Here is a 15,389-nt window from a genome sequence, read left to right on the forward strand (position 1 = left end):
TTAGGATTTTTCAACTTTATGATGGTGCAAATGCAATTCACATTCAGTAGGAACCATACTTCAAATTTTGAATTTTGATCTTTTCCTGGGTTAGCAATATATGGTAGGATCTTCTCTTGTGATGCTGGGCATCAGCAGCACGATGGTTTTGCCCAATGGTAGGCTAATGCAAGTGTTCTGAGCATCCTGAAGGTAGGCTAGGCTAAGCTATGATGTTCAGTAGGTTATGTGTATTTTATGCATTTCGACTTACAGTATTTCCAACCAACAATCGGTTTATCCAGACATAACCCCATCCTAAATTGAGGAGCATCTGATGGTGAACTGATTGCCACAAGTGGCACAGCTGACAGTCATCTTCTCATATTGACACAATTTTAAAAAAAGAAAATAGCTCAGCCAGCGTGGCTCAGCAGTGGATCATCTACCTAGGATCCAGGAGATCACAGTTGGATTCCCCGTCAGGGCACATGCCCGGGTTGTGGGCAGATCCCCAGTAGGGGGCGTGCAGGAGGCAGCTGATCAATGACTCTCATCATTGATGTTCCTCTCTCTCTGTCTCCCTCTCCCTTCCTCTCTCTGAAATCAATAAAGACATATTTAAAAAAGAAAAAAGAAAGCCATTTCTCCTTGTGATGAGAACTCTTAAGATTTACTATCTTAACTTTCCTATGTATAGTATTATACAGCAGTGTTAGCTATAGTCGTCATATCGTACATTACATCTCTAGTACTAATTTATGTTATAACTGGAAGTTTGTATCTTTTGACCACCTTTCTCCAATTTCCCCTCCCTTTACTCTGGTAACCACAACTTTGACCCGTTTTTTCTAAGAGGATTTATTATTTTATTTTATTATTTTATTTTATTATTTTATTTTATTATTATTCTAGATCCTACAGTATGATCTATTGGACTTAATTTCACTTAGCATAATGCCTTGAAAGTCCACCCATGTTATTGCAAATGGTAGGATTTCCTCATTTTTATGGATGAAGAATATTCCATTGTACATATATACCAAGAACTACTATCTTGTTTTCATTTGTGACAATGGTTGTTTAACGAGAGAACTCCTTATCTTGTAGAGATATATATGAAATATTTATGGATGAAGAGATATGATGCCTGGGAAACACTTCAAAATAGTTTGAAAGGGGAAAATGGGTGTGGATCTAGATAAAACAACCTTGCCCCTGAGTTTAATAGCTGTATAAGCTGCTCTATCTACTTTCCTATATCTGAATTTTTCTGTAATAAAATTAAAAAGGGGATAACATCGGGAAAGCGACAGTGTAATAATGAACAGTTTTATTAGAGGGATCGTAGCATGAGATTTTTGAGAAGAGGTTTGACGAAAATTAAGTAGCAAAGTGAGGATTAAAATAAGTCTATAGGATTTTAGGGTTGGGAAGGAGAGTGTAGGCGATGGAGTTTGAGTGCACTGGCTGAACCGAGTAAGAGGAGACAGCGTTACTCCTCCCAGCAGCTTGCTGAGAAGGGAAGGGGAGAGACTGTGGCATGTCTCCTCCTTGAGGAGGGCAGGACAGTATGCCTATCTGAAACAATGCAGGATTTTTTTAAGTCTTTGCTTGAAATTACCACCTGTTAGCTCCCTTTCTGGGGCCTCTTTTTCTGATCCTGTTTCCTTTTGGCTTCAGATAATTGCTTCCCTGCCTAGCTGTCCTCATTGGCTCTGTACAATTCCTTTAAAGAGCTGCCTCTAAGTCCCATGGCACAAGCCAGGTGCCGCAGGAGGCAACTGCCAGAACTCTTATGCTGTTGGAGGCTTTTATTTCTTCAGCTTTGATGCACATTGATTCTTGAATGGCTTCCCCCTTCTGCTTGTTCTCCCCCAGCCTGACTTCTGACTTCATTCTTGCCTTTCCATTTTCAACTCTGCCTTGCCTTTTGGACTAGATTTTCAGCATTATTTGCTTATCCATCATCTTGCCTACGTGCTTACCAAGAATTAGATCCTTTTTAGACACTGCCCTGAGCTGCTTACCTCAACCCAGCCCCAGGACTTGTGCTGTTTACTGGAGATATAGCAGTGGAAAACACCCATTTGGTTGTTAACCTACGGTTCTGGATTACCTCCTTGGTAAAGCCATGACCATTTCATGTCCAAATTAATATCCTCCATGCCAGCCAACCTGGCACTAGAGGTAGAAGAACATTAATCTAATAACTGGAATCCCTGGCTCATTAACCATTAACAGAGACTGGGGCAGAACTGCCAGCTCTGCATTCAGAGGCCCAACCCCTACAGCTCTGGAAGCTCTCAGAATTCTGTGCTTTATTCCAAAGCACCTGCTAAAGCATTTTCCTAGCAGTTCAGGCCTGCTCCTTTCTAATGTTTTGTGTGATGCATGCATAAAGCACTTTTGCTGAATTATTATGATGATTATCTTGAGAAAAGCACTTGGGCTCTAGTTTCAACTACAACTGAATTAGCCGCTGCTTTTCATTGAATGCAATGTTTACTTGAAAGAGTGACTGGAAGACAAACCATAGTCATTCAAATGTGGGTATTTGGCAGATATTTCCTCAAAAATGAATGAAATAAGCTGGCTACTTCAAGGAAATCAACTGACAGTATTTGTCGCCAATGATAACTTTCAAGTTTTCAAGCAAGGGAGAGCATCTTATACATGTGGAGTTTGTTTTTATTATTTTTTCCTACTTAACTTTCTCTCAGTTATCCAAATTGAAGGCCAGAAAACAACTGTCTTCAATTAAGTGACTCTTCCCATATGGTATTCAGCCTTTGAAACAATTCACTTGTATAATTTATATACCATTTGTGGTAAAGAAACTATTTCCTGTAAAACAGGATTTCGGTGCCAAGAACTATACATCTAAAAAGTGACTTAGCAATTTTATTATCTTACCAGCAAGGGGCAGCAAACAACAATGTTTGTTTGAAACACTAAGCTGGTGCCTTAAATTAATCTGGAACCTGTCCTCTCATTCTTTTGTTTAACAAATATGTCTCTGAGTCTTTTCCCACTCCTCCGAGTGATGCTAAACTGGGCAGAATGAGAGGCACATCCAAGAGAGGAAACAGTCAACCTTAACATTTAAAATACATTTCTAAGAAAAGGATAATATCTGCCAGTCCGTGGTCTTGACAAGTGCTGAGTCTCATAATTTCCAAGTCGGGGCCTACTAACTGCAACTGATTAAGCATTGCCACAGAAATTATTCACAGTGGATTAATGAGAAGGGTGAACAAAGTACCTTGTCATAATTCTGTGTTTCTCACAAAACACGGGTTTCTCGACTTAGCTTTAGTCATATAGTTTTAAAAACAATTTATTACATTTTAATGAGTATTTATTGGGCATGTACCGTAAGTCAAAAGCCATCCTAGGTAATGGAGACAAATGATGAAACTGATACAATATCTGTTTTCCTGCTGCTTTTTTAAAATTTACATTTCTTAGTTGGGGAAAGTTATCCAAACTAAAAGAAGACCTAGAGATAAGATAGGAGAAATTCTGAACACCAACGATGAACAGAGTGTAAGATGCTAGTGAAGGCATGGACAAATACTAAGTCCTAGAACTGGTGACTTTTCTTCAGAAACTTCTTTTAAATCTTTCACTGTGTTTTTCCAATCACAAATGCTGGTGTGAAAAATATAACTTTGTTTTTCTTATATCTGGATAAAATATCTATCTTAAGACTCTATTCTGTCTGAAGGATAGAGCTTAATTATTTCCAATAAACTCTATTGTTTCAGGGACTTCTGAGCATTTTGCATTTTTTCAAATTCAGAATCTGCTCTCAACATTGTTTCTTCCCAGGTTTGGAAAGTACATCTACTTCTCTTGTTTGCTCTGTGTCAGTGCTGCGTTGCAATCTTGGAGATGTAACATGGCACTCATGCATTCTCTTTCCATGCTGACATCAACATCAAGATGTGATTCCAGCCAAGATGTGCCGACTATATGTCTTCTTGTGCTCCTAAGCGCCCCTGCAGGGCAGCTGGTTCTCTCTCTCTCTCTCCCCCTCCCTCCCCCTCTATTTCCTCCCCCCTCTCTCCTTCTCTTCTTTCCTTCAACTTCTGCATCCTCTTTGGGATCTTTGGGGAGTACTCCCATATTACCACAGGCCTTAGGGTGCTTATTAGGCCTGCATCAGTCCTATTTTTGCCCCCATATGTTATGCAACTATATTTAAGATATTGCCACTGCACTCTTCTGGAATAGAAAATTCTGTGGGAACTGTTAGGGTTCCAGAAGGAAAGCAGATTCATAATCCTTCACTTTCAGACTTCCCTCAATACAATCTGGGTTTTCTGTTATCCATCCAGATACTATGCAACTTACTTGTAGGGACTGAATGAGACAAATATCTTTAAAAATGTCTTCTATGTTATATACTTGCATCAAGGCTTCTAAACTTGAAGGCCAATATTTAGCATTTATTCCAAAGAAATTTCCTCGAATGAGAGAGACTCAACTAATGTAGAAAATGGGGGGGGGGGAAGGTGGGGAGTATTAAGTAATGTTTCACATACTGACCCAGACGTTCAACTACACTGTTATTAAGAATCAAAACCAAACCAACATAAAACTTCTACCTCAAGCATATTTTTCCCCTTTTAATGCTAAGCTCCTCAAAAGAGGTCCCCATTTCTCAATCACCTAATAAGTCATATGGCATCTATGCGATAGAAAAAAATACTGTGAGATTTCACGAGCATTCTTATTTCAAGTTCACTAACATACATCTATATTGGAATTGCCCTCCATAAACAAAAGTTGACTAGGTATTCTGTCACTAAAAATAATTTTTTCCAGAAAAAGAAAGGATTGTAATCTGGTCCTTGCAGACATGGCAAGCCATGTGCACGGAAAAGCAGCCAAGAAGAAAAAAGGAGACCCTTTACGGAGGGGAAGGCGAAGTTCAGGGGAGGGGCTGTCACAACCTAGAGCTTGTTGTAAACATAGTTTGTCCTGTAGGGCTTTTGGAACTGACTTAGAGCATGAGAGCTCCTCCAAAGGCCCTCCCAATTCCTGACTAGGTTAGGTCTCTTAAAAATTTTGATAGAATATAGGGTGCTTGCTTATTTATTAATTTCCAGAATTCCAATATTTTATGTGAGTTTTTAGTTAGCCGGCAGGGGGCAGCAAATAGTAGTGCAAAACGTCAGGCTTGAAATAGCAGGTGATTATGAATAAAGCATGACAGGCGACATGAAAGTCAACATGTAAAGATTTTCTTGACACAAGAAAGACTTTTGTGGTAAAAATAAGTGCGAGGCTGGTTATTAGTGAAAAGGTAGTCGAATTTATTTTCGGTAGCACTTCATTTCTCTGGTACTCCTAGCCGGATCATACTTCCAGGATCTGTTCATAGTCTCTGGATGCTAGGAACCCTCCCAATGAGCTACGGCTTCAGTCCGGCACTCAGAATCATACGCCCTCCAACAGAAATAACTATCTTGTATTTCATTCCAACTTGTGTGTTGTTTTCTATGAGTAGCAACAATTTATACAGAATAACTAATCTTGTTATATGCACATTTTCCTTCAAAGATATATATTTTTGAAACTTAATTATCTAAAATGAAGCTATTCATAAAAAAGAATAATTTTTCTTGCAGGATGGTATCTTTTTATTGATTTTAAGAGAGAGAGAGAAACATCAATTTTTGTTCTATTTATTTATGTATTCATTGGTTGATTCTTGTATGTACCCTGACCAGGGATCAAACCTCAAACCTTGGTGCATTGGACGACGCTCTAACCAACTGAGCTACCAGGCCAGGGCGCAAGATGGTGTCTTTAAAGTAAGTTTTACTTGGCTAAGGATGGTGGAATGAAATGAGATTCCCCAATAACTAAGTCAATGACCAAATAAATAACTATAAAACCTATAAAAGCCGAGAAGAGGGTAAACCTCACCACCACCAAAACAAATAAAGAATCACAACCCAATACTATTAAGAAATGGGGTCAAAGCAGGACAAAGAAAATGCTGTTACACTGTATTATACCTACTTCACTTGCCTTCACCTTCCAGAAGAATTATTGGGAAAACTCAGTTTAGAGTATCCTGAAAATTGTCACTAATGTTACCTAATTTGGAAATATGTGAACTGAGGAGTTAAGTAGGTAGCCCTGAGAAAAATGAAAGAGAGAGTCACAATAATACAACCTTAACTTGAGAGTTTATCAGAGATAAGACGGGGCAATAGGCTTACTATCTTTAATGGAACTGTGCAGCGTTGGAGTGACAGCCAACCCAAGAATCCTCTTATGACAGAATCTAGAAAAGAACTCGGATGCCAGGTCTCCAGCAAGGGTAACACTCCTCCCCAGCAGTGCTCAGTCACCCCCCCCACCCCTGTTTGCTCACACATTTGAAGGAAAGACCAGCTGGTTACAGATCAGACGACAAGTGAATCAATACTGTTGAACTGATAGTAACACCTGATGATAAATGTGATCCAGGTAAAAATAAACCACATGGCAAATATGAAACTATAGTAGAGTATAAAAGAAGGAACAGAAGGAAGGAAGGAAACAAGGAGGAAAGGTAGAGAGACTTATGGTTCATAATATTCAAAAGTCTGCAAGTAAGCATAACTCAAACTATAGAGGCAGAGTCCCCATAAGCATTTTATGCTGTGCAGGAGCATAATAGCAAAATAAATAATCTGACAAAAGAGCTAAAACCCAAGAGGATTGGACTTTAAAAGTTTTAAGGAAATTTCAGAGATAAGAATATAATCTGAGAACTGACCCATAATTGTAGATGTAACAAATAAATTACAATATCAGAAAAAACAAGGGGAAAAATAAAAATTATAATAAAATAGAGTAAAGGTTTGAGATAATTGTAATGAATGCAGAAGAAAATGCAAATTTAAAGCAAGTTTACTTCCATTACTGGTGAACTAAGTACCTGAATTGATCCTACTGCTGAAAACAACTAAAACTGCTGAGCAAAAATATTTTAATAATCTTAAATGCATGCAAATCTGCAAAAAAAAAAAAAAAAAAAGAGCAAGTATTATTTAGGCCTAAAATAAAAGGGCAGGAACCCTGAGAGGTAAGTAAAGCACTGAGGTTAGTTTTTTGCCCTAATGGCAATGCTGAGCTCAGATGATCTCAAGAATTAACTTTTAAGGTTTCAGGGATAGGAGACAAAGCCCATACCCTCCTCAAGTTAGAGATTATATCAGGTGACCCCATTTAAATAAAACTGGTTCCTAAAATGTTATACTCCCAGTTTAAGAATAAACTAGAAAAACATCCAACAATTCTGAAACTTAAAAAAATAAAAAAGAAAATAAAAAAGAAAAAGAAAATTGCCCATATTGCAATTTGAACATTGAACCTTGACTGCAATTGGACGTAGAAAAGGATTTCTCCTGAAAATTCATAACCACAATCTGGCTTCCATTTAAGTTTGTATCTTTATTTTTTTAAATATATCTTTATTGATTTCAGAGAGAGGAAAGGAGAGGAAGAGAGAAAGAAACATCAATGATGAGAGAGTCATTGATTGGCTGCCTCCTGCAGGCCCCCGACTGGGGATGAGCCCGCAACCCGGGCATGTGCCCTGACCGGGAATTGAACCCCGATCACCTGGATCCTAGGTCCAGGCTCAACTGCTGAGCCACGCCCAGTCGGGTTAAGTGTGTATCTTGAATACACATCCCCTTATTATGAAACACACACAAGCAGAAGCAAAAAAACTCAAGTCAATAATTTAGTTTAAATTCATACAGTACTGATAACATCCACAGATACATAACAGAAGCAAATCTATGAAGAAATTCACTTCATCTCTGGCCTCAAAAAAGTTCCACAAAGTTCAAATGGGAATGAAAGCTCAAAGAGGAAAAAAATAATCAATAAACACACAGCGAAATAAGGCACCATAAATGAGAGAAAAAAAAAAAACAACACAAAGGCTTGAAAGTCTTCAGATACAGGAATTGTCAGACAGAAAAAAATAAGTTTTAAAAAATGTTTCAAAAAATAAAAAGGTATAAAATCACGAGTGAAGAATAAATAGATGTGTAAAAAAACCAACATCTCCAGAAATAAAATAAAAAAATAGAAATTTAAAACTGAATGGATGGTTTACATCAAATTGTCTATAACTGAAATTCAGAGATAAAAAAAAAGTAAAAACCATGAAAGAGACCTGAAGGGCAGAATAGGTCTAACATATATCTAACTGGAATTCTAGGAGTGGAGAGCAGATGGGAGGGGCAGGTGGAAAGAGAGAGAATGGGTAGGGGTTACACACACACACACACACACACACGCACACACACACACATATATTTGAGAGAGAGAAACATTCATCTGTTATTCCATTTCCTTATGCATTCATTGGTTGCTTCTTGTATGTGCTCTGACCAGGGGTCAAACCCACAACCCTTGGCATCTGGGCACGATGCTCTAACCGACTGAGCTAACAGGCCAGGGCTAGGGTGGGGGTTATATGTGAAGACACTGAGAAGTTTTTAGAACGTGTGAACTCCAAGGAGGATAACTTAAAATAAGCCCAAATTTAAGATTCACCATAGTTTAACTGCAGATTATCTAACAGAAGAAGAAATAAAGAAAAATAATTTTAAAAGGGAAACTAAAGGAACTTCTTAAAAGCTCAATGGCAGTTTTTCAAAGGAGGAATGCATCCAAATCTCATTTCCTGCCCTGTCACTAATAAATGCGTCTTATCCTTTCCCCAGACGCTTGAGAAGGCTAGATAAGCGCACGCTGCGCTCTGCTCCTGAGCAGGCTTCTTTGCCGGCCAATGCAAAGGCGCGGCTTCAGCCTGCAGGTCACGGCCCTTTGCGACCAGCGCCGCCACGCGATCGGCGCGTGGGAGCCGGGCAGGGGGCCGTCCACGCGCGCGGGCATCGCCCAGTCCAGGGGGGCGGGCTAAGCTGACAAAGCACAGGGCAAAGCTTGTGCGGAGGCTCCTCGAGGCAACGCACGGGGCACACGTCGAGCCGAGCGGCGGGAAAGAGGCGCCGCGGCCTGTGCACAGTCGAGCGAGCTCGCCGGGCCCCGCCGCGGGGGTCGGGCGCGCAGAGGAGCGCGCGGAACCGCCAGCCCCACGCCCAGCCCGCGGCCCGGCGGGAGGAGGCCGACCCCCGGCGGCCGCGAGGGGCGGGCGTGGCGCGGGCTGGGGGCGTGGCCGGGGGCGTGGCGTCCGGGGGCGTGGGCTGGGGGCGTGACCGCGGGCGTGGCGTCCGGGGGCGTGGCGCGGGGTGGGGGCGTGGCCGCGGGCGAGGCGTCCGCGGGGGCGGGGCCTCGGGCGCCCGGCTCCCTTCACGCAGCGCAGCGGCGCGCCGCGGAGCCTCCCCGAAGCGGCGCCGCCTAATCCCCTGTCGCGTGCGCTAACCTGGCTCTAAGATCAGAAGAAAGGGGAGGAAGGCGGAGGAACAAGGAACCTAGTAAAACCGAGCAAATGCACGCGCCTCTGGGTGCAGCTACCCGTTCGGAAATATTTGGGAGCAGGTGCAAACGCTGTTGCCGCCCTCCCCTTCTTTCTGTGGTTTCCTTAGTAGTTAATGATAACACATCCTTCTCCGTGGAATAGGTGCGAACATGTTTATTTAACTGGACCTTTTCTTCTCGTCTTCTGAAAATGCGACTGCTTCCTTCGCGTCGTCTTTATCCAGATTTATTTTCAGAGGAAACAGCGGGAAGGCGCCGTTTCCCAGCCTGTAAAACAACAACGCCATGTGGTCACCCTGGGCGCTGGCTGGCGAGGCTGGACTCGGACGAGGCGCGACGCGGGGTGACGGCGGCGCCCGGCGCCCTCCCCGCCTACACTCCAGTGTTACTTAGTCACAGTATTTCAGCAACTAATTTTTACTGATTATATTTTTCAATCACGAAAATAAAAGGAATTGTCTTTGTCTTAAATGGAATTTTAAAAATAAGAATGTAAATTCTTTGAGTGAAATGAGGTGGAGGACCAGAACGGAAGTAGTGTGGGTTATATGGTCAAATAAAAGAGACTCGTTTAACAGCTCAGGCTTCCACAAATACTACGGGAAAACGCATGGGCACTTAACATCCATGTCTGCAGCATATTTTTTATTCTTTTGTAGTTATTTGAAAAGAATGTGTAGAAAATCTTGAAATCATTAAAGCCAACACTCATTATTTGAATAATATAGTTTATTTCAAATTTTACTATGTTTCGGGGCAAAGCAACATAAAGTTCCAGCATACATTTATTTAATAGAAACAAAACGAGTAGATTTTTATATTTCATTGACTATTTAAATTTATGTTTAAACACTTTCTAAAGTTTGGGGAATAGCTATTAAAACTATTTAAATAAACATAAGTGGGGTTTTTTTTGGTTTTTTTACTAAAGATAACTACTATATTATTTTTCATCATTGGGAAGATTTTGAGAGAAAAAAATACACTTAAAGTTTTGGCTCAGGTTTAATAGTGTATACGTACAACTCTAGTTCAGCCATTTCTCAATGGAAAATGCAAACATTATGTAGTCAATCATCGAACCTGAGCCTTCAGATGTTTTGCTTTATGCATGCACACATTTTCGCATAAGTATGGCAAGTAGAATAGATAGTATTTAAACCCCTAGATTGATAGGAAGATATAATAAAAAAGAAAATCAAGCTTAACACAAAAAGTCATTTCTGAATTCAAGTTTGTATTTTGAAACATGAACATAAATGAAAACATGAGATAAAATTAAGTTTTCGCTCTGGCCGGTGTGGCTCAGTTGGTTGCAGCATCCTCCCACATACCAAAAGGTTATAGGTGTCATTCTCAGTCAAGGCACATACCTAGCTTACGGGTTCGATCCCTGGATGGGGCACGTACCGAAGGCAACCAATCCACGTTCTCTCTCACAATGATGTCTCTCTCTCCCTCTCTGTCTCTCTGTCTCTCTTCTGTCTAAAATCAATAAGCAGAGCCTCAGGTGAGGATTTAAAAAATATTACCTTTTGCTCCCTTTTTAAAGTAGTATGCAATTAGAACCTGAGTTTGTGGATGAAGGGACAACCGTGACAGGCAGGCTCTGTGTAGAACAAGCTCTGTTTGGCAGCCAGAGCTCATCTACTGTGTTCCTCAGTACTGGAGTGATTCTCGGGTGCTTGCTGTAGAGTTGGGCAGCTTTAACGTGTTGACATTACTATGTTTGGTTAGCCTAAGAGTGCTTCAGCCACAATTGTATAGGATGAGGAGGTAGGTGTAGGCCACAATTACTTACTATCTCTTTTCAAATGCTTGAGCTGAGTGAAAATGTTAAGAAATGCTGCTTCCCCCTGCGTGAATGGCTCAGGGGTTGAGCATCGACCTGTGATTCAGGAGATTACAGTTCAATTCCCGGTCAGGACATGTGCCCAGGTTGTGGGCTCGATCCCCAGTAAGGGGCAGCAAATCAATGACTGTCTCATCATTGATGTTTCTCTCTCTCTCTCCCTCTCCCTTCCTCTCTCTGAAATCAATGAAGACATAGTAAAAACAAATTTTTTAAAAAATTCTGTTTCTCCAGCTTTTAGAAATATTTCTCGAGTTCCCTGGGAATTAAGAATTGCTCCTTTTGAGCTGACAGATGTACTGCATTTTTTACTTCACTGCAGATATATTTCCTACTCAAAAGTGCTATCCTTTTTTCATCCACATACAGAATGTAGAACAGAAAGGGATGGGCCAGGAAAGGTGTATAAAAAGGAGTGATTTCACAACAGGTGGGTTGAAAGCCAATAGCTGAATTTAAATATGACTAAGTATACTTATTTAGATCTATTTTAGAATAGCAATAAAAATATTGTCTTTAGAAGTAGGCAATTTAAAGCATTTTATATAGTGCATAGATGATTTATAATGTATAACTATGAACAGTTTATTAAGATTTATCATTATACATAGATTTTTCCAAACATTAATGTTCTATGAATTTCATGTATTTCCTTGCGAGTAAGATATTCCTTAATCATAGAAAAATAAGGACTAGTTTTATTTTCATTTTTTATACCTTTTATTAAAATCATTTTTTATTTTTCAATTGAAGTTGACATATAATATTATGGGTCAGGTATACACCCCAGTGATTAGACATTATATAACTTACTAAGTGATCATCCTGATATATCTCATACTCATCTGACTCCATACATAGTTATTAGAATATTATTGTTTATATTCCCTATTAATATTCTGTAACTATCTACTTGTACTTCTTAATCCTTTCACCTTTTTCAGCCATCCACCCAACCCTCCAATCTGGCAACTATCAAAGTGTCCTGTGTCTATGAATCCATTTCTGTTCTGCTTGTTCATTTATTTTGTTTTCTAGTTTAAATTGCTCATAGATATGCATTTATTGCCATTTTATTGTTCATATTTTTCTTTCTTTTTTTTCCTTCTTCTTAAGGAAGACCCTTTAATGTTTTGTGTAACAGTGGTTTGGTAGTAATGAACTCTTTTTGGCTTTTTCTTGTCTGGAAAGCTATTTATCTGTCCTTTGATTCTAAATGATAGCTTTGCTGGGTAGAGTAGTCTTGGTTGTAGTCCTAGCTTTTCATCACTTTGAGTATTTCTTGCCAATCCCTTCTAGCCTGCAAAGTTTTTGTTGAGAAATCAACCTGATAGTGGTATGAGAGCTCCATTGTAGGTAACTAATTGTTTTTCTCTTGCGCCTTTTAAGATTCTTTCTTTGTCTTAACCTTTTGCATTTTAATTGGTGTGGGCCTCTTTGGGTTCATTGTGTTTGGGATTCTGCACTTCCTGAACTTGTATGTCTATTTCCTTCACCAAATTAAGGATGTTTTCTGTCATTATTTTTTCAAATAGGTTTTCAATTTCTTGACCTCTCTCTTCTTCCAACACCCCTATGATGTGAATGTTGAAGTTGTCCCAGAGGTTTCTTACCCTATCCTCATTTTTTTGGACTCTTTTTTTTTTTTGCTGTTCTGATTGGGTGTTTTTTGTTTCCTTATATTCCAAATCTCTGATTTGATACTCTGCTTCATCAACCCTGCTGTTAATTCCTTGTAAATTAGTCTTCATTTCAGTTAGTGTATACTTCATTTCTGACTGTGTGTTGTTGTTGTTTTGTGGTTTTCATATCCTTTTTAGTTTTCTATTTGTATTTATTTATTTAAAAATATGTCTTTATTGCTTTCCGAGAGAGGAAGGGAGAGGGAAAGAGAGAGAAACATCAATGATGTGAGAATCACTGATCGGCTGCCTCCTGTATGCCCCCTACTGGGGACCAAGCCCCAAACCCAGCATGTACCCTGATTGAGAATCGAACCTTGATCTACTGGATCATAGATCAATTCAACTACTGAGCCACACCAGTTGGGCCAATTTTCTATTTTTAGCAAAACATATTACTTTTCAGTTTCCTTTCTGATTATAATTCACCTGTATTTATTTTTATTAAATTTAGGAATAAAGATAAATAAACTATAACTATATTTAAGTTACTAGGACACAATAAAATGGACTAGGCTCAGTATTCAAAAATATTTAAGGTGGGTATGGGCAGAATGTAAAGAAGTAAACATGTGTTCTTTGTGTAACTTGCATTATTATTTTTAGTTGGTATAAAACCAGACACTCATGAAGAAATTAAATTAGTGATATTAAAAACAAATGAAGAATTACTGAAGACAATATTGTATCTTTACAATATTGAAACCGAAAACAAATTCAGTTTACACCAGCTGGGCAGGAAGTAAAATTTAAGTTGTGCTTTTTAATATGATGTGCCTTTAAACATCAAGGAGGTGGAGGGTACTTCAGGTGGGAGGGAAAAGCTAAAAGTGAAAAGAGCAGTGGGTATAGGAAAGAGCAAGGCACATATGAAGACAGCGAAGAGAAGAACAAGATTGGAGAAGAGAGCATTGTTGGGCTGGGGGATAGCGAGAAGTAAGACCTTGCAGAAAGTGGAATCTTTTGTTATTAACATTAAGACCATAAAGCCAATTAAGAGAGTTTGGATGCAATGTAATAAGCAATAGGGAGCCATTATTGAGTAGTTTCTTTAAATTTCAATATTCTTATACACATTAGTAGTGTTTTTTTCTTACACTCAATGGAGCCTAAAATTAAGCCTCTTGTCTTGTTTTCATCAACTGAGAATTTTCATTTCAAATGAAAGTTTCCCCTTTAGTATATAAAGGATTAAAGTAGAACCCTGGTCCTGAAGCATAAGGGAAATCATCTCTGAATATTTCGATAGAAGAAATTAATGCTGAAATAATTGCAGTTATGATTTTAATAGGGTAGAAAGGTTGCATTGTGTAGAGATGGAAGGATAGAGCAAGGAGGCTGGTGAGTGCTCAGCAGGGAGGCATTTCTAGAGCTGCACATAGCATTGTTGGGAGTTAATGCTCACCAAGGATAGAGCTTACAGGGAGAGCCAGGAACAGGAGGCCATTAACAACTTGATTCACCCCAGACTGGGAAATAGGCAACACATGATGCAGAACACTAGGTTTCAAGTGCACTCTGACTCATTCCAGACCTACCATAGTGAATAATAGCAATAACAATGCTAATTTATGTTGGGTAGCCCTTTAGTGTTTTTCAAGAGTATATGCTTCATATCACTCTGTCTCCTTAATCTTTGAGCTCTAATCTGAAGAAAGCAGGACAGCTCAAACTTGTTCAGCATTAAGTTAATGATTAGCAGAATCGGGACTCTCATAGAGCCTTTTCTGATTTCAAAACTAGAGAGTTCTCTAAGTTGAGGCTTCCTGTGTGATGAAAAGCATTTACTCTTGGCCCTAGCAAAACTTAACTAATATGCTGATTGAGAATAGATTTTAATGGTTTTTTTCTTCCCGTATGCTTTATAATCCACTCATCAATGTTGATGTGATTTTTTACTTCTGTTCAATTTTGCAGTAGGTTCTTTTCGTGTAGTAGCAAGTAGTTTTCTGGATTCTGAATAGTGAAATGGTGGTGAAATGTCATTTTCAGTTGCTAGAACTGTGTCCCACAAAACACTTAAATAGCTGGCTATGAGCTTTCCACGGTCTCTAGAAAAGCTTTGAGCTCCACCTGCATCAGAAAACTGAGAACCTTGCTGAAGAGTCAGGTTCTTGAGCTCCACTCTGAACTTGGAGACTTAGAATCTTTGGAATCTGCCCTTGTAACCAGTATCTCGGGTGATTCTTCTGCACACCAGTTTTAAAAATCAGATTTGAATCCCTCCTCCTTCCTGTTGAAGAACTACCTTTCCTTTCTTCCTCCATCTAAAAGTTCAACAGTGTGCTGTGTTAAAGGGATCTTATTCCTCCAAATTCAGTCCTTAACATCTGCAAAATAAAACACACACACACACACACACATACACACACACACGTGCATGCGTGCTTGCCCACATGGAGCACTAAGGTGAC

Source organism: Miniopterus schreibersii (assembly GCF_964146895.1).
Source record: "Miniopterus schreibersii genome assembly, chromosome: 5".
NCBI lineage: Eukaryota > Metazoa > Chordata > Mammalia > Chiroptera > Miniopteridae > Miniopterus > Miniopterus schreibersii.